Source organism: Hyla sarda, chromosome 2 (genome assembly GCF_029499605.1).
Source record: "Hyla sarda isolate aHylSar1 chromosome 2, aHylSar1.hap1, whole genome shotgun sequence".
NCBI lineage: Eukaryota > Metazoa > Chordata > Amphibia > Anura > Hylidae > Hyla > Hyla sarda.
Window position 1 is genome coordinate 358,741,211 of NC_079190.1, and position 23,840 is coordinate 358,765,050.

The 23,840-nt window shown below is 42.5% G+C and overlaps 1 protein-coding gene across 2 annotated transcripts in view; it reads right to left on the reverse strand.

Moving 5' to 3' along the window:
- TAFA3 (TAFA chemokine like family member 3) overlaps positions 1 to 17,669 on the reverse strand; it is a 402,721-nt gene extending 385,052 nt beyond the window's left edge. Inside the window, exon 1 of one of the 2 annotated variants that reach the window (XM_056558306.1) lies at positions 17,210 to 17,669. The gene's annotated coding sequence lies outside the window, so the exon portion shown is untranslated. The remainder of the gene's footprint in view (positions 1 to 17,209) is intronic. The other variant, XM_056558307.1, reaches the window with a different exon arrangement.
- Positions 17,670 to 23,840: the final 6,171 nt, after the last annotated feature.

Here is a 23,840-nt window from a genome sequence, read left to right on the forward strand (position 1 = left end):
TCTGAATAGAATACTACCACACACTGCACTCTCTGAATATAATACTACCACACACTGTGCCCTCTAAATTTAATACTACCACACACTGCACTCTCTGAATAGAATACTACCACACACTGTACCCTCTGTATATAATACTACCAAACACTGCACTCTTTGAATATACTACCACACACTGCACTCTCTGAATATACTACCACACACTGTGCCCTCTAAATTTAATACTACCACACACTGCACTCTCTGAATAGAATACTACCACACACTGTACCCTCTGTATATAATACTACCACACACTGCGCTCTCTGAATATAATACCACCACACACTGTACCCTCTAAATTTAATACTACCACACACTGCACTCTCTGAATATAACTTGCTGTGCAGTGCACCCTCTGAATAAAATGCCCAAATGTATTGTGGCCCATAAAAAAATGTACCACCCCAGAAATTCCTCATAATCTACAATATACTTCTGAAATGCAGAACACTCTGTGCCTTCACATATAGTAATAATGCCCCATCTTGTGCCCCTACATATAATAATTATGACCCGTCCTGTTCCCCCCACATAATAATGCCCTGTGCCCCTAACATATGCTGCCCCCTGTGCTGTGCCCTTCACATATAATTCCCCGTTCTTTGCCCCTCACATATAATGCCCCCATCATGCGTCCCTCACATATAATGCCCCCTGTGCTGTGCCCCTCACATATAATGCCCCCCGTGCTGTGCCCCTCACATATAATGTCCCCTGTGCTGTTCCCCTCACATATAATGCCCCCTGTGCTGTGCCCCTCACATATAATGCCCCCCATGCTGTGCCCCTCACATATAATGCTCCTGTCATATGCCCCACACATATAATGCCCCGTGCTGTGCCCTTCACATATAATGCCCCCGTTCTTTGCCCCTCACATATAATGCCCTTATCATGTGCCCCTCACATATAATGCCCCCTGTCCTGTCCAGTCAGGGGGCATTATATGTGAGGGGCACAGCACAGGGGGCATTATATGTTTGGGGCACATGACAGAAGCATTATATGTGAGGGGCACAGGACAGGGGGCATTATATGTGAGGGGCACATGATGGCGCATTATATATGAGGGGCACAAGATGGGGGCATTATATATGAGGGGCGCATGATGGGGGCATTATTTGTGAGGGGCACAGCACAGGGGGCATTATATGTGTGGGGCACAGCACAGGGGGCATTATATGTGATGGGCACAGAACAAGGGGCATTATATGTGTGGGGCACAGCACGGGCATTATATGTGAGGGGAACAACACAGGGGACAGTATGTGTGGGGCACAGCACAGGGGGCATTATATGTGTGGGGCACAGCACAGGGGGCATTATATGTGTGGGGCACAGCACAGGGGGCATTATGTGTGGGGCACAGCACAGGGGGCATCATATGATATAATGCCCCCTGTGCTGTGCCCCACACATAATGCCCCCTATGCTGTGCCCCACACATATAATGCCCCCTGTGCTGTGCCCCTCACATATAATGCCCCCTGTGCTGTGCCCACACACATAAATTATATGTGTGGGGGGCACAGCACAGGGGGCATTATATGTGTGGGGCACAGCACAGGGGGCATTATATGTGAGGGGCACAGCACAGGGGCCCCCCCCCCTGTCATGTGCTCTTAACATATAGTGCCCCCAGTGCTTTGCCCTGCAGCACCTCACATTAAAAATTCCCCTTTCTCCCCCCCCCTCGCCCTCCGATACAGTGCCCTTAACAGTGGCACATATTCCAAATCGCAAATCCCCTGGGCCCTGAGCATACTCTTCTTACTTACTGTATGCTGGCCGCGGGGACGGGATTTCCGGGCGCCGGCGCGATGATGTGACGTCATCGCGCCGGCCTGCAGAGGATCGCGTCCCCGCAGCTCACACGCTGTGTACTCACAGCGTGTGACTGCCTAGGTTAGTGAATGGTGGAGCGGAAGCTTACAGCTTCGGCTCCACCATTCTAGGGGGCGGGGGACAGCAATCTTGGGGGGGGGGGGGGGGCAATTGCCCCGTTGCCCCCCCCACTGGATCTGCCACTGTCAGCGGGACACAAGTTTTCTCCATCCCCACTCCGGAGACACAGGCAGGATACAGGTTGCCTCACTCCCCGCTACCTTCACACTTATCTCTGCATACACAGCAAAAACAATGCAGATTTTGTACAGCAGAATTTCTGTTCAGAAATATTGCAGCATTTAAAGCTTCAGCAAGTGAAGCAAAATGAAAAAAAAAATATATACACACACAGTGAGGAAATTGATCTGCTGTGATTTCACATTCGTCACTGGTCAATTTTGGTATTTTGCATATTTTCCCTATTAACTTAACATTTGTAGTTGTGCAGATTTTGCTCCTGAAATTGGGTGCGCAGTAATGAATTTCTTTAAATGACTTTTTCATAATTTACAATGAAAGTTAACAAAAAATCTGAATCCACTGCATAGAAAATATGCTCTCTTTAGTGCTGAGAACTGGGAGATGTGTGCAGACTCAGACAATCTATATCTATATATCTATAGCAGTGCAGTTTGTCTCTGTTGGTCACAAGCAGACACCTTGAGACAGTATATCTTTCTAAATAATGTAAACTAACATTCACACTACGTATGTCAACTGCTTCATTTGATGGTGAAATCTTCTCTATCCCTCCGTCAAGCCTTTGCCTGCCACTGCAGAATACAGCTAATGTATGCATGGTATCACCTCTGATTGCTTTGGGCCTTTGAGTCCTTAAACATAAGATTAAAAGCATCCTCGTTTTTATTCCGTTATTTATGTTCTGTTCTGACTTTTACATTTACGGCTGATCATTAATTTAGCCAACATGGCCATCGTACCAGCTTCAAAGCAGCAGTACTAGATAATTTGTAAATAATTTAGGAGGCAGTTAGAGCAAACAAACACCAACATTTCCCCTGCTCCATCTCATTTCAACTCCATTTCCAAGGTGAAAAAGGAAATGGGAAAGCATTTTGGGTTGTTGTTTTTTTCACACTTCAGGTTATTTATTTAATTTTTCCAATTTATGCTACAAACGGTGGAATCAAGTGCAATGAGTGAAGCCATAAACCTTTCATTGTAGAGAGTTACATCGAAAAGACCTTGGTAGAGGAAAGGAATCATGTTTTCAGCACAAGGTTTCCATTGTACTACAATTTATGCAATGTTGCCTGTGCTTAGGCAGTATGATATTTTTCATAATCCTTTTCAGTTATTTCTTAGTTACATCTCCTTCTGGGAAAGTTGGGTGGCAAACCAAAGGACCAGCTCACAAGGATTATGATTCAACTTCCAAGATTAGAGATTGTTAAATCTGTTTAGTTACAGTGGTAATACATCAGCTCCCATATCAGATAAAAGAGTTGACACCTGTTCATATGCCTCCCCTCTATGCATCGGAATGGAGCACAGCTCAATAAGTGGTGATGAGTTTCTACCTTAACCCCTTCCTGCTATGGGACGTATGACTATGTCCCAACACCTGACACGTTCGTGCGCTGGGACTTATGCATATGTCCTAGCGATCTCCTGCACTGCCGCGGGCAGATTGGCGGCAGGATCCAGCTGTCAATCACAGCCGGAGTCCCGCCGAAGCTGCCGAGGCCGCGATTGCGCCAGTCCAGGCAGCATTAACCCCATAGATGCAGCGATCAGTAATGTTCACGCATCTATGGTGTTGATAGGGGGAGTGCGGGTCGTCATTGGTTACTATGGCAGCAGGAGGTCAGATCATGACCTCCTGTCTGCCTGCTACGGAAGCCTGTGAGATCCAGCCACAGGCTGGATCTCACAGGCTGTACTGTGTGCAGCTGATCGTGTCATACTGTGCTGCAGTACAAATGTATTGCAGCATAGTATAACCTGTAAAAAGTAATGAAAAAAATGTAATTTTCCCAATAAAAGCCCAGTATTATCACCAAAAAAAGATCAAAAACACATATCATATACATAATAGGTATTGCCACGTCTGTAATGGCATGTACTATAAAATCATAAGGTAAATTATCCTGTACAGGGAACGCAGTAAAAAATAAAATAAACAACGAAAAAGCACAAAGTTCGCCAATTTTGGTGAAAATAGCAGAATAAAAAAGATCAAAAGGTAGCACGTATTGCAAAAATGATACAAATGAAAAGTACAGCTAATCATGCAAAAAATAAGCTGTTACTCAATGGCGTCAGACGAAAAATTTAAAAGTTACGGCTGTAACAGAAAAGGAAAAAGAACATAGAAAGCTATATAAAATGGGTATCGTTTTAATCGTACTGACCCACAGAATAAATATAACATCACTTTTACCGCACAGTGAACACCATAAAAAATAATTTTAAAAAACCCTGACATTTTCCAGTTTTTCACAATATTTAAGAGTTTTTCACAAAAAATGCTGCATGTGTCAACAAAAATGCACCACTTATATAAAGTACAATATGTCATGAAAAAACAATATCAGAATCGCTCTGCTCAGAAAAAGCATTCTAAAGTTATTACCATTTAAAGAAACACTTGTAAAAAAAAAAAAAAAAAAAGAGCCTGGTCATTAAGGTAAAAAATGGGTGCGTCCTTAAGGGGTTAAAGGGGTACTTGGCTCCTAGACATCTCATCCCCTATCCAAAGGATAGGGATAAGATGTCTATTCATGAGGGTCCCGCCGCTGGGGACCCCATTATCTGCCTGCTGCACCCGGTGTTTGTTTAGAGCTCTGGAGGCTCGTGACGTTACAGCACCCCTCCCATAGACTTGCATTGAGGGGGCATGGCGGTGATGTCACGAGCAGGGCATCTCCGTGACGTCATGAGCCTCCGCTCGCAATGCCAGTCATCCGGCACGGAGCGAAGTTCACTCAATGCACCAGCACCATGTCTGCGGTGCCGCAGCCAAGATGGTGGGGGTCGCCAGCGGCGGGACCCCGGTGATAACACATCTTATCTCCTATCCTTTGGCAGATTACCCATTTAAGGGTATGTTCACACTTGGTAGATACACTGCAGAGTTGTTGCAGTTTTTTTTTGCAATAAACTTCTCAAGGGAAGTAAAAATCTTCAACAAAACTGTAGCAAATTTGAAACAAATCTGCAGCATATTTGCCATGTGTGAACATACCCTAAAAGGGGTTATCCTCATGCCTTTAATAATAAGGCACCGATGTTGTTTAGGACTCTAAGACAATGTTCTCATGGCGGAATGTTTGCAGAATGTCCGCTTGGAAAACACAAGCAAACTTACCACACATTTGTTTGATTCTGCGGCACTAGGACCGCTAGTAGATGCTTTGTCTTCATAGACCGCAATGCATTTCCGAGTTGAATCCTCAGAAACATTGAACCTATTCAATGTTTCTGCGGACGCTGGAATTGGGATTTCCACTGCAAATTCAGCCATTGAAATCAATGGGACTCTGCCTCACAGAATTTCAGAACAGAATATTCTCGTAGAATTCCGCTTGAAAATTCCACCATGTGAACATAGCCTAAGAGTAAAAACACATAATCAGTTGCATTGTGTTGAGGTGGACCTGATGCAGTACTGTAAATTATACCCTAATTTCCAAATAGCTAAAACTGGCAAGTATTGAAGAAAACACAGGTTAAGGGCAGCATTTCAGAAATACTTACTACATATGGCCAAACGCAACACAACCACATAGTGTGTTTTTACAAGTTGTTGTAATGGCGGCCATATTGCTTGTCACACAACTGTCCCAGAAAAAGATGAACAAAATAGGATTTTTAAAAACTCATATTACATCTGTGTATTCTCCATATACCGTATTTTTCGCCCTATAGGACGCATCGGCATATAAGACGCACCCTATTTTAAAGGTGCAAAATCTAGAAAAAAAAGATTCTATACCCAACAGTGATCTTCAACCTGCAGACCTCCAGATGTTGCAAAACTACAACTCCCAGCATGCTGGAAGTTGTAGTTTTGCAACATCTGGAGTTCCACAGGTTGAAGACCACTGGATAGGAGATAGTACTCACCTGTCCCCGCCGCTCCGGACCCGTCAACGCTCGTCACTGCTGCCCTGGATGTCGCTCCATCGCTGTCCCCCTGGTGTCCCCGATGCTCCGGAGGTCTTCTTCCCTGGGATCCACGCTCTCCGTCGCCGTTATCCCGTCGCTACGCACGCTGCTCCTATTGGATGACAGGACGGCATGCGCGACAACGTGATGACGTCGAAGGAGAGGATGCAGGGGATCCCGGCCCGGAGCAGACATCGAGGAGGCAGGTAAGTTCCCTCCCAGTGTCCTGTAAGCTATTCGGGATGCCGCGATTTCACCGCGGCGGTCCCAAACAGCCCGACTGAACAGCCGGGTTAGTGTTATTTTCGCTTCAGACGCGGTGGTCAGCTTTGATCGCCACGTCTGAAGGGTTAATACAGGGCATCACCGCGATCGGTGATGTCCTGTATTAGCCGCGGGTCCCGGCCATTGATGGCCGCAGGTATTCGCCGTATAAGACGCACCAACTTTTTGGGGGGAAGAAAAAGTGCATCTTATACGGCGAAAAATACAGTAAATTTAATTATATTTATATAGAAATTGCTGCAAACAGTAAAATACTGCACAATCTGAATTTGGGATTGTAAGACATTAGTGCCACATAGTGATTTTACTTTCCTGAAAACTTGCCTTATTTTTTAGATCAGTTTGAATTCATTTATGATATTTTGCATTGATTTATTGGGCTATATTCTGCCATATTTCTTGTATTAAAATCTTCATCTGAAGCCCAAAGTCATCATAGAAAACTAAGTCAAACTAAGCTACCAATATAAATGAGAGTTTCCATACTGAATGCTGTAGAAAATAATAATTGCTTATAATAGAGCTATCGTCATGTATTGTATATTGAATGGCCACCATCTAACACTACAGTATGTCCATCCCTTTATATTCAGCATTATTAGATTGACTCCAACAGGGCCCTAGAACTAAGACGGTCTTTTGTAACTCTGTTTGCAGGACCGTCTTAGCGCAGATTCTTTGGCTGCATTCACATCTCGTTTTGTACATACGGGTACCGGATCCGGCTGGGGGAGGGGAAAACCGGGCGCTCCCGTACCCCAGCCGGATCAGCCGTTAGTCCATTTACTTTAATGAGCTGCCCGTAGCCGGTCAAACGGTGACTCCGGTAGGCTCAGTTTTGACCCGTATGCGGTTTCCTGACCGGACCTCAAACCATAGTATACTACGGTTTTAGGTCCGGTCCAAAACCGCATACGGGTCCAAACTGAGCTGACCGGAGTCACCGTTTGACTCCGGTCGGCTCATTAAAGTAAATGGAATCATGGGCTGATCCGGCTGGGGTACGGGAGCGCCTGGTTTGCCCCTCCCCCCCGCCGGCGCCTGTATGTACAAAACGAGATGTGAATGCAGCCTTAGATATGCTCATTTTCTGCTATACATAGTCACAAGCCCTACAAGAAGCATCTAAGGTGCATATATGTAATACATGTATTTGAGGAAACCAAACAACCATAAAGTCATATCAATAAAAAAAAAAAAAAAAAAAGACTAGCAATGGACAAAGAAGCAAAAATTATTAATAGAGATGCTAAGTAAGATTTGACAAATGATGGCACAATCATAATAATGGTAATAATAGTGATAATACCAATGCAATGAAATGGTTAATTCTAATACATCTTTTTTGGCCATGGACTGATTGTATGACATTGTACAGTAAAGTATTTTCTATGGCTCCTTTGTGCTCACAGCCAGTCTTTTCCTGTGTCCTGGTGATACAAGGCAGCAGTTGGATTTCTAGTCATATCTGCACCTTTCTCTTTCACATTTACAAGGTCACTTCTGCTCCAGCTTTATACTGTACATACTAGACCTCCTTTATTATTGAGTATTTTACAAAGTTCGCTACACACCTGCTCTACAGTAGGTATCTGCTACCTATAAATACATTTCCACAAACTTTTCCCCCCAAAAAATAAAGCTAAACAAGACAAATTACAAATTGCGTTATGACATTTCTCATGTTACCATTACTGCAATTTTCACACACTAAACCTAAGAACATCTACTAAAAATGCTGCTGCCTGTCCAACACCTACTGTATATAGAAATGCTGCTAGATTGTTCCCAGAAATAAAAATATAAGAGAAAAAGTAGTAAATAGTGATAAAAGGCTGATATTTTCCTTGATCTTTTTATCAGTAGCCCATAGGACACTATGTTCATCATATTCCAGCCTTAAAGGGGTATTCCAGGATTTTTTTTTATTTGACTATGCTACAGGGGCTGTAGAGTTAGTGTAGTTCATAATATAGTGTCTGTACCTGAGTGTGATGGTTTTCTCACAATTCTTCTGTGATTTTTACCCCAATATTTATTTTTACCAGCATACAAAATGACAGTTGTCTCATATTTTTCCCAGCTTGCAATGCGGCCGAGACCTGACTCGCTAGTCAGCTGATGACAGGGAGCCTGTCTGCTTCAATGAGGGAGGGATCAATCTGCAACTAATGCAACAGCTGTAGGCACCCTGATTGAAAACCACACGGATTTTAATGGATGACGCTCATTTATGTTTCAATGGATGGGGTGGCTGATGTGTGGGAGGGAGAAATACTAGTTCACAAACAGCTAGCCACAGTGTTATGGTAATCTCCCAACACAGCCATTTAGCCCCAAGACAACCATCATCTTATTGGCAGTTATATTTTATGTAGTGGCACTTGTAGTAACAGCATTCTCTGTCTATCTGAGGTGTTTATTCGATTATTTGAAGTGGGTCATATGTAAATCCACTTCCTAATTGTCTAGTGTTACCTAATGAAACAAGTCATCCTGAGGAGCTGTACTCTGTAGAACATAAATTATTTTGAGGATAGTGACTGGGGTAGCGGTTTTGACCTATGTTTTGCTTAATCTGTATCTTTGCTACGATACCTTTTGGGGAGTTTTGTTGTGAAGGTTTTGAAGAACACTGTTGTCCAAATATACCTTAGAGTGATAGTGAAAGTGATCCTCAGCTTGCCTCATCAAATCCTCGAGTTTAACATCAATTTGATTACTAGTTTCTCAAATCATTGTTGTAAGTCTATTGTTGAAGGTTTTGTTTGCTTCCTCTAGTGTGAATTTGGGTAGATCAAAAACTTTTAGTTGTGATTGAGTGAAAAGGGGAAAAGGGAACTCAGTCATAAGGATGTTGCTAAGTAAGTTTAGGTCTGATTTGCCTCGCCCTACAACTGTTGTTGATGTAGTTAGGGAAATGGTAGGTCCAGCCACCTTGAGAAATATAGAAAATGTAGTTGATAGACACGGGTTTCCTCATGGAGTAACATTGGATTATGAGATTTGGCGGGAAATAGACGAAACAGACAAAAAGTATATAATGGAAGATCAGGTTGCTGCTTTGAAAAATATATAATAAGGATTACATTAGGAGGAAAGGAAACGAGATGCACAGAAAGAAAGATACAAGGGACGATTACTGGATGGGGAGATGTTTGACACAAGTGGTTGTGGATCTTGTACCCAGTGCTTGAGCAGAGGGAATTGAGATGTTACTATTGTAAATTTTGTAATCCACCTAATCTGGAGATTTGTGCTCAGTGTGGGAATATGAAGGGACCAGATAGTAATCCTTGTAGTGAAAGGAGACAGCCTAGACCTGTGTTTCATGGAAATTTTGGTCATGAACCCAGACCTACCGCTCCACCTCCTCCATATGATCCAGATGGAAGAGATCCAGACCCCGAACCAGAAGTTAAAGAGCTTAAAGTTTTTCCAGTGTTTTCAAAGCATGAGGAAGGGCCAGGTGGTGGAAGACACCTTACAGTCACATGGCATAAACCTTGGAGTAATATTGAGCTTTTATCGATGACAAAGACGCTGCCAGATGTAAATAAATTTCCTATGTCTTATCTGACCGGGATGAGGAAGTTGCATACTGTTTTTAATGCTACATGGATTGATCTAGATGAGGTAGCTAAAGCAACCTCTGGAGTGTCAGTAAATTTAGATATAAAGAATACAGAGATTCTGGAGGGTATGCAAGTTGTCCCTCAGCCTGCAGAAGGGAAAGAACAGTGGATAAACAGTGGATAAAACACTGTGAAAGATACTGTACCAAACTGTTTGCTAGTTCTCCTTCTAGTGCAAATCAGACAGGAACCAGGTGAGAAAGTGCAAACGTAGTATGATGATGTATTGCAGCAGTATATGGATCAAGGTTTTTCACTGAAGAATGACAGAGACTTGAGAGTATTGAGAACAGCATTTTTAAGTGGTTTGGAGTCAGAGTTAAAGGATAAGTTGTTCTGAACCTGACCAGAAGCAGGCTCTATGACAATGGACAACATGTTAACTATACTCAGAGCCATAGAATATCAGAGAGAATTGAAGAAACATAAAAAGTCTAAACCTGTAAATCTAAATGTGGTGCAAGGGAGAGACGTAGGATGCAAATTTACTGAGAAGAAAACATACACTGGTGAGAGGAAAGTCGTTTCTTCTGAGGAGGTAAAGAGAAGGGATTGTGTTTCTATTGTAAGAAGCCAGGCCACATCAAGAGAAATTGTCCATCCTTATCATCATATGTGTGATCTGCTAGAGTTCATTTGGCAGTCACAGGAGATGATGAATAGGAAACTGGCAATCCAGAGTCCACCCCATCCCTACTAGTCAACACATCAGAGCCGCAGGGATATCTTGACCTTGAATTACAGAATGATGAAGTAGTCAATTGTTTAGTGGACACTGGAGCAGCCAGAACAATACTTAGGGCCCAAGAAATACCAAAATGCTTATTAACTAAACAGCTGGTGGAAGGGATGGGGTTGACAGGAAAGTCTGCATCACTACGGGAAACAAAACCTTTGACTGTGTGAGTGAAAGGGAGCACTCCAGTAGTGGCACAGATGTTAGTGTCAGAAACTTGCCCAGTCAATTTGATAGGAGCAGACCTTCTGTCAGCTCTAAAAGCTAAAATTGTGTTCAAAGATGGGAAAACATGCCTCAGAGTGTCAACAGGTGGCCCATGACACCTTTATGTGGGTACAAGAAGTACTTGTGGATCGGCATCCTAATGCCCAAAGGGAATACCCATTCCAAAGTCTGGCAACATTGTTAATTCAGGTACCAGACTCCTTATGGGCAAAATACAAAATGGATGTGGGAAACTACAAGTTACCCCTGTTAAAATTACAATGAAGCCAGGTACAGCCAGGTGAAAATCAAGCAATATCCTCTTAGTAAAGAGCAAACTAGGGCAGTGTCTCATCAAATTGACCAATATCTCCAAATAAGGGTTATACGTGAATGCAGATCACCTTGGAACACTCCTCTTTTCCCAGTAAAAAAGAAAACCAAAGAGGGGGAAGTAACATCCTACAGGATGGTACATGACTTAAGAGGTAAACAAATGGATGGGGATTGACAATCCAATAGTCCCAAATCCTCATACATTGCTTAATCAAATTCCACCCAGGGCAGAATGGTAAACAGTAGTGGACTTGGCCAACGCCTATTTTTCCATACCTTTGTAAAATGCGAGTCAATTATATCTAGCCTTAACACATGACGGAAAGCAATATTGTAGGACCAAATTACCTCAAAGGGGCCACTTCACCCTCAGCTTTCTCAGAAGCAATGCAAAAGGTTTAGCAGGGATGGGGAATGCACTATCCCACCACTTGCCTAATCAAGCATGTTAATGACCTAATCCTGTGTTCTGACACTCAGCAAGCATGTCTGGAGGAGTTGGTCTCCCCTCTGATATTCTTGGCTGAAGCAGGATGCAAGGCGTCAAAAAGCAAACTTCAACTGGCACAGAGCAGAGTGGAATTTTTGGGACATTGCATTTCCAGGGGGAAAAAACACCTGACACATGAGAGAAGAAAATCCATTGAACAAGTGCCTTTACCCTCAACTCTCAGACAGCTTCAAGCATTTCTGGGACTTGTAGGGTACTGCAGAGAATGGGTCCCAAATGCTCAGGCAAACTGCAGAGTTTGTATGACGCATTGAGTGGCTCAAAATAGCAAGTTCCTGTGGAACTTACTGAAAAGCATGAGAAAGCTTTTCATTAGCTGAAAATAGACATCCTTTCAGCTCCAGCGCTAGCACTGCCGGACTATCAGGAGTTGTTTAATCTTTTCTGTCATGAGACCAAGGGACATGCTCAAGGAGTTCTCACCCAGCCACATGGAAACAAGCAGAAACCATTGGGCTATTATTCTGTGCAGCTTAATCCAATCATATGTGGATCCCCATCATGTGTCAGAGCAGTAGCAGCAGTAGTTGTGCTGAAGAACAAAGTGGCTGACATTGTGCTTGATCATTCTCTGGTGATACAGGTACCCCATTCTGTCACTGAAATTCATCAGCAGGCTAGAACTAGATACATATCGGCAGCTCGATTGACTAAGTATGAAGTTTCATTGTTGTCTCCATCAAACATTACCATCAAAAGGTGCACTGTTCTGAAGCCAGCTACGTTGTTGCCGCTGGGTCCAGAAGAGGGGACAGATGACTGGGTAGATTTGGAAGATGCAACACGAGAAATATGAAAAAGCTAGAGATATGGAGGGATGCAGAAGGGTATCTGAAACATAGAGATTACATTTTTATGCAGCCCATTGAAAATACATCATATTTTCCGTTTAATGGTGAAGATGATTATTCTGATTGTCTGGAATTGAAGAAACTTGAGACAAAGGAGTTAGAAAATGTAACAGACACTCCTATTCCAAGTGCAGATTTTGAATTGTTTGTAGATTGTTCCAGGTACTATCTTGACAGAAGTCCAAACACAGGATATGCAGTAACAACCGAACTTGAGGTATTAGTGAAGGAACCACTACCCCCATCATGCTCAGCCCAGGAGGCAGAGTTAAAAGCACTCAGTGTAGCATGTACAATCGCAGAGGGGCAAACGGCTAACATATTTACGGATAAGTAGGGATTTCATTGCATCATAAAGAATGCAGAAAGTATCAGTTCCTTGTTCAGAGCTCTACAGTTACCTAAACAGGTAGCTGCCATTAAGGTCCACGCTCATACAAAGGAGCAGACTAAAGAAGCAAAGGGGAATGCACTGGCAGATGAGGCAGCCAAGGTGGCAGTGCTTAAGCTACTCCCTGAGATCTTTTTTTGTACCATGGCTGACACAGATCAGACCCTAGACCTCAACGTGCTATAGCAGCTGCAGCAACAGGCCCCTGAGGCAGAAAAGGAGGAGTGGAAAAAGAGGGGGGGCAGTGTGTGTGAATGGTGTGTGGAGGACGGATGAGAGACACAGCCTCCCAGGACACTTTTTCCTATGATGACCCATACAATCCACGGCCCTACTCACTGCTCGAAGGAAGCAATGGTGGGTATGGTGGAGAGGCACTGGATAGCACCTTCAAGCAGCTTGTTCTTTTGTTGCAGCATGTACAGTCTGTGCCCTTCACAATCCTGGTAAACCAACTAAGACCCCAAGAAAGTGTACCCCTCGTGCCTTTTACCCATTTCAGAAACTGCAGATTGATTTCATACAGTTACCACGAGTAGGGACTTACCAGTATGCATTTGTGTGTGTGGATTTCTTTTCAGGATGGCCAGAGAGTTGGCCTTGGGCTAAGGCCACTGCCAAACCTGTAGCAAAGAAACTTTTGGTAGAAGTAGTATGCAGACATGGAGTTCCAGAGGTAATTGAGAGTGACAGAGGAACACATTTCACAGGAGAAGTTGTCAAACATGTTGGGAGATCTTGGAAATATTTGGAATTCGAAATACTCCAAATAGAGTGACAGGACTTTCTCCATATGAGATTTTGTTTGGCTTACCAGCAAAGACAAGCTGTTATAATGGGTATCTGACAGTATATATGAATGGCATTGCAGAAACAACTAACTCACATCCATGGTAGAGTTTTTTGTTCTCTTCCAGATCCAGGCAACCTTGAAGGAAGTCACAGCATACAGCCAGGAAACGTAGTTGTTGTGAAAAAGCACATCAGGAAAGGTTTGGAAGCCAGATTTGAAGGTCCATACCAAGTCCGGCTGACAACTCCAACCTCAATTAGTGTTGAGGGAAAGGCCCATCAGCATGGACTTAAGGATGTGTTGCCACCTTGAAGGATCTACAGGTGGGGAATGTATGCTGAATGGCACAGTGTTCCTCTTCTACCCATGTTAATAGTGCCCAATTGAATCCTTCTGTCATATAAAGGGTTCTCTGGAAGTAGGTATCTTTCCTGACCCAATATATAATGTGTCTTTATAATAATTGATTCAAATCAAACAAGAGAAGGTAATGATAGAGTAGTCAAGATGATTTGTTTTATTTGAATCTAATATATGCTTTATAATGCTTTATAGAATCTAGTTATTTCTTATAACCTTAAATATAGTTTGTAACAAAGAGACTTGACCTCACCTTAGGGTGAAGAACTAAACATCTGAACAGAAAGAAAATATAGATCTATTTCCTGTTGAGAAACAGAAAACCACACGATAGACACAAGGTGCACAGACAATGTTGTGGTTTTTATGTTGTTGTCCACCTGAAGGAGATTGAGGGTGATCATAAGAGAGCTTAAACCAAGTGTTATGTGATTGATTATTTTCTGTCATTCAGCTGAATTCACTTTCACCACTCAGATCATATACCTCACATCACAAGAAAGTGACACCTTGTAAGAGTAGAAGCGGCCTACTCTATCAGGCAGCTATGTCATACAGGATAGGCAGGGTCCATAAAGGTGCTTTACTCATGATAGAAACTCTGATCTGGCTAACAATGGGGGTCCTAGAGAGGGGAACCTCCCTCTAGGCCATCCATATGCCCTAATAAAACAAATGCAAAATGATTCTACTTATGAGCCAAACCCAGCTTATAGAGTACCATCAGTTATATTGAAATGTACAGCAAGTTGAGGTAACATGGACACAAAGTCCCTAGTGTCTTTTATTGCCATTTGATTCTCCATCATCTGAGATGCTAGGCCTAAGCTTTAGAAGATGCTTACCCCAAGTGAGAGCAGCAAATCCCCCACAGAACCAAATTGAATTTTACAGGTTTCAGTGGTCAGTAGGACATTACTAGTTTTCCACCTTGCATTCACAGATTTCACATTAAAGTTGCATTAGAAGAAAATTCAACACTTCTCCAAAGCTGTGAACTTTCTTTTTACATGAGAGGTTTAATTCCGACTCAAAATGTCTTGGAGCTATTAAGAAATTCCTCATTATCAAACCTAAGGCGGAGAACATCCTATAAAACAAACAACACTCCAGCTCACCTGATGCCTTGTCTTAAGTGTTTCCTGCAGGGTCATGGCACACATGCAAGCTGTAGAGATTAAAAGCAGTCAAGTCTGGTTTCAGATCCCACAACATAGTCATTTATTGCAATATCTTCACAGTCTGGCACAAAGAGAGACAAGTGCAAACTCCCTGACTAGTTTCAGATGTATACCACACCCTTTCTCAAGGTATACCTAGTGTGGTTTACATCTGAAACCAGTCGGGGAGTTTACGCTTGTATCTTATCTGTCGCTGACTGTGAAGAAATTGCAAAAAAAGAACCTGTGTTCTGGAATCTGCACAAAGCTGAACTCTACTGCTCTATATCACTACAGCTTTGATGAGAATATCCCAGCCTTGTACTTCTCACTTGACCATCTGCACTATGATAAATAGCTAAATATAGCATCGGCTACAATAACCTAATTAACGGATGAAGAACTCATTGATGCCTTCCAAGAAGACCGATTCCCATCCAGGGTTAAACCGCCAATCCGCCTTTTTTTCTTATAGAGCCAGAGGATTCCCAATAGGATTGTGCAGATCTTGGCCTGGCTGGAAGATTACGAGAGAAGGCTCATTCTGCTCAGGTATGAGAGGCCTGTGAAAGGCTTTCCTTGACAGGAATCATTATATTGTAGCTAAAGAAGGTTTTTTCTATTTTTTTCCCCTCAAAATTCTTCCTAGAATGACAAATATCGATAGCGTAGATCCAAGGTAATCCTATATGGGTGCGTATAGTACAAAGACACCTTCTAATTAACTTTACTAAAGTTTAAGGTCTAAACATGGAAAATGAAGGCATACTATTTTATTTCTAATACTTGCCTAAATATTAGCTTCTTAAACAATGCTCCCAATGTGCCTTCAATATCTTTCCATTGACAATCTTCACAGCTCACTGTACAAGACGAGGTAGATGTACGAAGCAAAGAACCTCACACTTTTACAGACATAAACACACAGACACCAAAGCACACAACCCTTGGAAAGGTTACAATCTAGAAAAGATTTATAGAAATGTCTAAAATGAATCCATTATTCCTCAAACTCCCGTAGCATAAAATATATATATATTGCTTTGTTCCTATAATCTATATTCTGTGGAACTGGTTATAAATACACGCAGCTAGATAGATAGGTTAATATCTGTATGTGATTGCTTGCTTGCTTATACATAATACATAAATTAGAGGGGAAAAATGACAATTCTGGTATAATTCATCTCTCACCATACCATTTGCATTTCTTTTTAATTGGATAAGTGCTTTCACTAGACTGGGTCCATGGAAATGTGAAAGGCATTTTAATATAACACAGCTAAGAGCCAGAGGCATAATACATTACTATACCGAGAATTTTACATACAATATGCAGGACATCAAAGTACCTGAACTGCATACCACATACACCGTATCATCAGGAATTCAGCTGATGTGCTTAAAAGCCAAGTCTAAAATGCTTTGTTCGGATTTTTCTACAGAATAAAACCTCGGTTCGCTAACTCATTCACACAATTAACCGGATGCTTTGATACCTGAACAAGGCAAATACAGGGTAGCATGAAAGTAGTATTACATGGCGAGCATAGAGGCAAACTTTATCCAGTAATCTGGTGCTGATTTTCCTTCCATCCGCCCCCCCGGATCATTAACATGTCTGAATGATTGATTACAAGAAATAAATTGCTCTTCAAATGATTGCGAAAAAGAAGTAGACGGGGACCGGGGGCATAGAGGGGCACCTCGGAAATTAGAATTTCCATAATTTTTCATACCTGTATCTCCACTCTGTATCTTAAACCTGCAGACACCTGTGTTTGATGAACACACTGATTCCTATCATAAATCAAGTACAAGTTGAGCTGTTCTTCCTCAGCAGCTGCAGTCACGTAGAAGAGAATATAGCTGGATGTGACCTACCTGTGCTCTTTCTTTAAAATCAATATCCATCAAAGATCCCGGTTATGTTTCCATGTTTGTGGAAGGGTGCATCTTCCTCTCAAAGCGAACTCAACAAACTTATCTCATTCTTCAAGCCCAAGGTTGCATTTCCCCCATCCTTTAGCTATCCAACAGAAAAGGGACAAAAAGAGGAAGTAAGAGAAAAGAAAGCAGGTGACCAAAATGGGTTCTCCGCAGGAACTCCTGGTTACACCTCCCAACTGCTTTCTGTGCTTTGCAGAAAATCAGAGTTTCCCTCTAATCCAAAGTGGAGTGTAGATGAGGTCCATAGGTACTGCAGACAGGTACCTTGCTGTACCTCAGATGTGGACTGCGTGTGTGAGAAGAGGAGTCCCAGAGATGCTAATTCAGAAAATGTTGTCTGGTCCGCCTGCACTGTAATTTGAAAGAGATGCAGCCTGTGGTACCACAGAGAAATGCATTAGGCTTTGACTTCATTGGCAGCCTTAGCTTAAGCAGAATCCTCAGGGACTGGGAAGGAGGTAGGATGGGATGTGAGTGTTGTGGAAGAGGCACAGTGGCCCCTAGTGCCTTTTCTAGTTATAGCACAGACATTCTGCTGAATAGCGCACCATAGTCCCACATACGTGTGAATGGTTTACTAGGAAATATCTGGGTCTATTAATAATATGTATTATTAGCAGCAGTAGTAGCAATAGTCATAGCAGATGTCTGTACATTATTGGGTGAAACTCTTATCCTATATTCTAAGACGTAATAATAAAAATAATAAAAAAAATCTCAGTATGTTTCCTGACAGCTCCGACAAAATAGAATACATTATGGCTATAAGCACGGTATATTGTTGTTTCCGAGCAGGATTTCTATGTATGTATTGAAGCATTATATAGACAAGCTGGATGAGGAGGATCAATAACATGTTACAATCACACAAATGAAAAAGATATTTTCATATAGAAACAGTCAATGTTAACACAAATATATAATAATGTTACCATTGATTGTTTGGTGGTGATTTTCATTATGATAGTTTGATGGGCTGTTGAGTATAGAAAAATAAAATAAAATCTATTTACCACATTAGGAGTTAATAGGGGAAGGGGCTCTGTTCAATAACCTAATCTCTTGGCCGTAGTGTAAAGACGATACAAAGAGCTTTTCTCATTATATAGGACCCAACTTGTCCTGTATTACTATTATTGTCCTGTATTACTATTACTATTAAATTCAATGAGCACTGTGTCATTCTCTTTGCCCTTTGGTGGCGCTGCAGGGATAACAATGTTAGCTCTTCAGTACAGGCTTTAATTCAACCACTATTTGCATTGCATTTGCTGTGTTATATACAGTAAAATCTCTTTGGGTTGTCTTCACAAAGAAAACGGATATGCATAATGTATGGTGTATGGCCTTGATTAGGGGGGTGGTCTTCCCAAAGAAGTGGTCATTTAGAGAGGTTTCACTGTATTTTCATTGTTGCAGTGGGAAGATGTACACACAGAGTCTGTGATATGCTCCTCACAGTGCATTGTACTATTTATGTCGTAATGCAGATGTGCACAACTGGTGGCCAGCACTGCCTCTAGTTACAGCCCCCGTCCTGCTCAACAGATGATGATGACACTGACAGATGATCCGGTGTGTCTATCCAGGACTAATGAGCGCTTTACTTCCTCTCACACAGACAAAGCCTGAAACTGTGTGACAGGTGCTTCTGAGGAACCCACAAGGAAAGCATTATTGGTTTATAAAGGTGCCTTAAAGGGGTACTCCGCCCCTAGACATCTTATGAGTGGAGGCTCGTGACGTCACGGTCACGCTCCGCTCGTGACATTACGGCCGTGCCCCCTCAATGCAAGTCTATGGGAGGGGGCGTGACGGACGTCACGCCCCCTCCCATAGCCTTGCATTGAGGGTGTATGGCCATTATGTCACAAGCGGGGCATGGCCATGACGTTACGAGCCTCCTTTTCTAAACGAACGCCGGGTGCAGCACGGAGATCACGGGAGTCCCGCCGCTTTGGATAGAGGATAAGATGTCTAGGGGCGGAGTACCTATTTAAGGGCGCTCTAAGGCTGGGTTTACATATATCAGGCATCTGGCATAGTTTCCCTCATGCGTGCATCGGAGGGAAACTGATGCTAGAACTGATCCCATTCGAATAAGACAGTTCCCAATCTTCCAGCATTTCAATTTTGACTCCGGATGGTTGGACACAGTGGAAGGCACCGGAAACAATGAACGTTGGATGCCACACAACTGTTGACAATTGATGCATGTTGTCTTCAGTTATGGCATCAGTTGCGCCGAGATCTAGGCTGGATGCTGGACATATGTGAACCCAGCCTTACAGAGTGCAGTACTGCAACAGCTAACAGCTGATGCATTACATGCTACAAAACATAATTCACCATAAACTTTACAAAATCAAGAAGAAAAAGAAGTGTCTTTCTATTATCTAATTCATTCTGGACCAAAACTGGCTTTAAAACTTTACTGTGTTAGAGCACCCTCAGGTGAATCAGCTGTTCGCTGTACTTTGTGACTAAAAACTGCAATAATTTTTGATGCAGTACTGCACTGTGTAAGAGCATCCTTACAGGGCTAAAGGTTATGTTTGTGGGATAGCAGCTTGCATTTACCATTGACCCCTATAAGAAGAGAAAGATCTCCTTGGCTACTGAACAGCAGGGCTAAAGGTTTAGCATAAAGGGAGGGTCCGGGAGATCCTGAAGCTGCTGTCTGTTTCCTTTACAGGCAGCGGCTTTACTTCTATGCTTTATTTATTTCATTTTAATGGCTTCTCTCATCCAATTTGCTTCCCACCTGTCGAATACTCTGCCTCCCCCAACATACGCACATAGAGTTTTTTGACTATGTTCCCAACACACACACAGAGCCTTTGTCATTTTGTAAGTCCATCCATCCCTTTTCTTCTTAGAGCTCTAGTTACTTTGCGCCCCCTATGTTCCTACCTTTTTTTAGAGCCCCTGTTACCTTATAGTCCCTCTGTACACCCAGAAAACCCCCAGACAGCATGTAACCCGCCCCCACCCTTCCATTTGTTGTCCCTCTTCCTTTTCTTTGAGAATCTGTTCCAATTTCTTTTGTCCTACTTCCTTCCCTACAGAACCCCTGATGTTTTGACGTTTTCTGGCCCCTTTGTAGAGCAGAATGCCCCTTTCTATTATTAGGGAGGAGAAAGTGTCTCCATTTTTAGCAGTGTTGGCAAAGTGTTCCTATTATTAATAGTGCATGCAGACTTCCCCCATTATTAACAGTGCAGGCAGAGTGTTCCTTTTATTAATAGTGCAGGCAGCATGTATTTCCCTATTATTTTCAGTGCATACATAATACCCCCATTATTAACAGTGTAGGCAGAGTGTTTATTTTATTAATAGTGCAGGCAGCATGTATTTCCTTATTATTTACAGTGCATACAGAATATCCCCATTAGTAACAGTGTAGGCAGATGCCCTCCATTATCAAGTGCCAGCAGAATGCTTTGTACATGATGTTCATTAACACAGTAAACTATGATTTTCCCTGAAACATATTGTAACTAGTAATGGGGGGGCTTCTCCCCATATGTGCATAGGGAGAGACTTGTCATTCATGACATGCGGGGTTGAGAGCAGCTACCATGGACTGTCTCATTGACTAATTAACCCATTCCTGGCAGCTTTTACAACTATGATTCTCTAAAATACCTGAGCATTTCAGAAGAAAATGGTTTAAGTGTAATTGAACCCTGTGTCTTTCACCCTTGGTTTGGACAGCATGAAACAGCAGTCAGGTTCCTCGTAAATATATACCTGTTACACAGCTGTTAGCTTTAATAAAAAGGCAGCATGGCTCTGCCAAAACATTGTATTTGTTTGGTGGAATAACACTTTTTGGCTCATGAAGAGGGAAGGGGAACTAGGTTGTTGTGCAAACCTCCTTACTCTTCCCTAGGCTCAACTCCTTGGTAGAGATATGATGACATGGATGAGAGAGGATGTGCTTTAACAATGGACCTCCCACCTTCTAGGGTTTTCCCAGTGTATGGCTATAGACTAATGTAACTGCATAGAACTTTCCTGCTCTTTTCACAGGTCAACCAGTAGATGGCAGCATCATTCAATTGCATAGAAACAATAATAGTGCATTAACAGTGCACAAATTGGGTACAGTTCATCAAGTGCATTTTGCAACTACGTTAGACCTGACAACGAATAAACAACACAAAAACATGTAAAGAGATACTGTATTACCTATAAGCAGCAACCCTGTAAATCAATGTGTAAATCATTATAGAGCCAAAAGGCAGAACTAAAAATATCACTCAAACAAGAGTAAATCTTTTGTACACAGTACTGTTTCTGATTCAATAAAAATAGCAGTCATAGAGTGCAGACTGGACAAGAGATCAAAAAAAGATATACAGTAAATACTTTGTAGCATAAAAACACAACATACAGCAAACAAAACGAACACACAGGGAAAACTGGAGAAGGGAAGGTAAATACAAAAAATACAGTCTATTACGGGTAATCAAATAGTGATAGCCAGAGGAGACATGAAAGCCAATATAACAGTTATATTGCTTACTCTTTCTTTAACCCCCCCCCCCCCCTCCCCATCCAGTAATATAAAATACATATTTCACTAAATAATGAATATCACAGACAAGGAGGGGGGGAGGGAGTTTGAGCCAGCACACCTTTTAACAGCAGTGGTTAGTATCTGCCAACATGCAGCGTGTCCTGGCGCTCACCACTGCTGGGCCACATCTTCAACTCTCCTCTGGCTGCAGTTCTATGGTCTGTCCTCTAGGGACCATGCACTGGTTGCAATGAAAAGGGTACATGCACTTTTCTCTATCCCTGTCTGGCATTACCAGTCCACCTATCCCTGTCCACCCTACCCAGTCACCTGCGCCTGAACAATTTTGTGGTTTTGCCCTACTGAAGGTTGGTGTTTCTCACCTGCTATCCTGTATCTGACCTGCGCCTGTTTACCTGAGGTTTCCTCTGCCTAACCCTTGTGTATCACACTGACCCTCCTGTGCTTTTACCAGACTGTCAACACTGAATCTGTTGCAACAGCCTTACCTTTGCCTGTATCCTGGTTCCTAGCATCAGGCTCTCTGGTCTGCCTGGGCAGCCGTTACCTATACCAATCTGGCACTGTACAATAGTTGACTTGTACTTGCATCAACTTATCGGTAAAAACAACCATAAGAAAAGAAAGGAATATTTATGAATTGTGACAGAAATTAGGAAGAATTTCTCGTCTCAGGGAGGTCCCATTTGCAAAGTGAAACACATGATGTTCTTTAAAGGAATTATTATGGGAAACGACATATGAAAAATAAGGATTTGTCACATTTAAGTACCGTATGTTAAACAAAAAATATCTAACCCATATTGTAGTAATAGACAGCCAAATGTTTGTAGGCAGTGACTTAAAGGACTTTTACAGGAAAAACACACACACACACACACACACACACATATATATATATATATATATATATATATATATATATATTTATATATCAAGTGGCTCCAGAAAGTTAAACAGATTTGTAAATTACTTCTATTAAAAAATCGTAATCCTTCCAGTAGTTATCAGCTGCTGAAACTGAGTTGTTCTTTTCTTTCTGACAACAGTGCTCTCTGCTGACGCCTCTGCTTGTCTCAAGAATCATTAGACATTTGCTATGGGGATTTGCTCCTACTCTGGACAGTTCCTGAGACAAGCAGAGGTGTCAGCAGATAGCAATGTGGTCAGACAGAAAATAACAACTCCACTTCAGCAGCTTATAACTACTGGAAGGATTAAGATTTTTAATAGAAGTAATTTACAAATCTGTTTAACTTTCTGGAGCCAGTTAAAAAAATAATAATAATATTTTTTTCCCTGGAATACCCCTTTAAAGGGAGATTGATAGGCTGTTCACCTGCACTAAACCCAATACACTGGGTTTAGTGCTGGTAAACAGGAGTAAAATGAGCTTACAGTAATTGGTTTAGCCGTTTAGAAGTTATGGCCCTCCGTTACTAGATTGCTATATGTCTTCAGTGCGCACTGGTGGCGGGGAGCCAGCTTGCTGAGCTTCCCTGCCTCTTCTCTATGCCGCGCAATGCCCGCCCTTCATATCATTTTTATTTTTACTCTCACATCCTAGTGATGTGAGAGACTGCGGCCACGTGACCTGTTTTTGTTTTATATGGCAAACGTTCACACTGGTGTACTCAGTGCCTTTAAAGGGGTACTCTGGCCATAAGACATCTTATTCCCTCTCTCGTTTAGAGCTCTGGAGGCTCGTGACGTCACAGCACGCCCCCTCCCATAGACTTGCATTGAGGGGGCATGGCCGTGATGTCATGAGCGGGGCATCTCCATGATGTTACGAGCCTCCCCCCGCAATGCCAGTCATCCGGCACGAAGCAAAGTTCAGATGTCTGGAGTGCCGCAGCCAAGATGTTGGGGGTCCCCAGCGGCAAGACCCCCGCGATCAGGCATCTTATCCCCTATCCTTTGGATAGGGGATAAGATGTCTTAGTGCCGGAGTACCCCTTTAACCTTGTTGTGTTGTATCTAGCACAGAATAACTATTGGCACCTACGGGAAGATTTT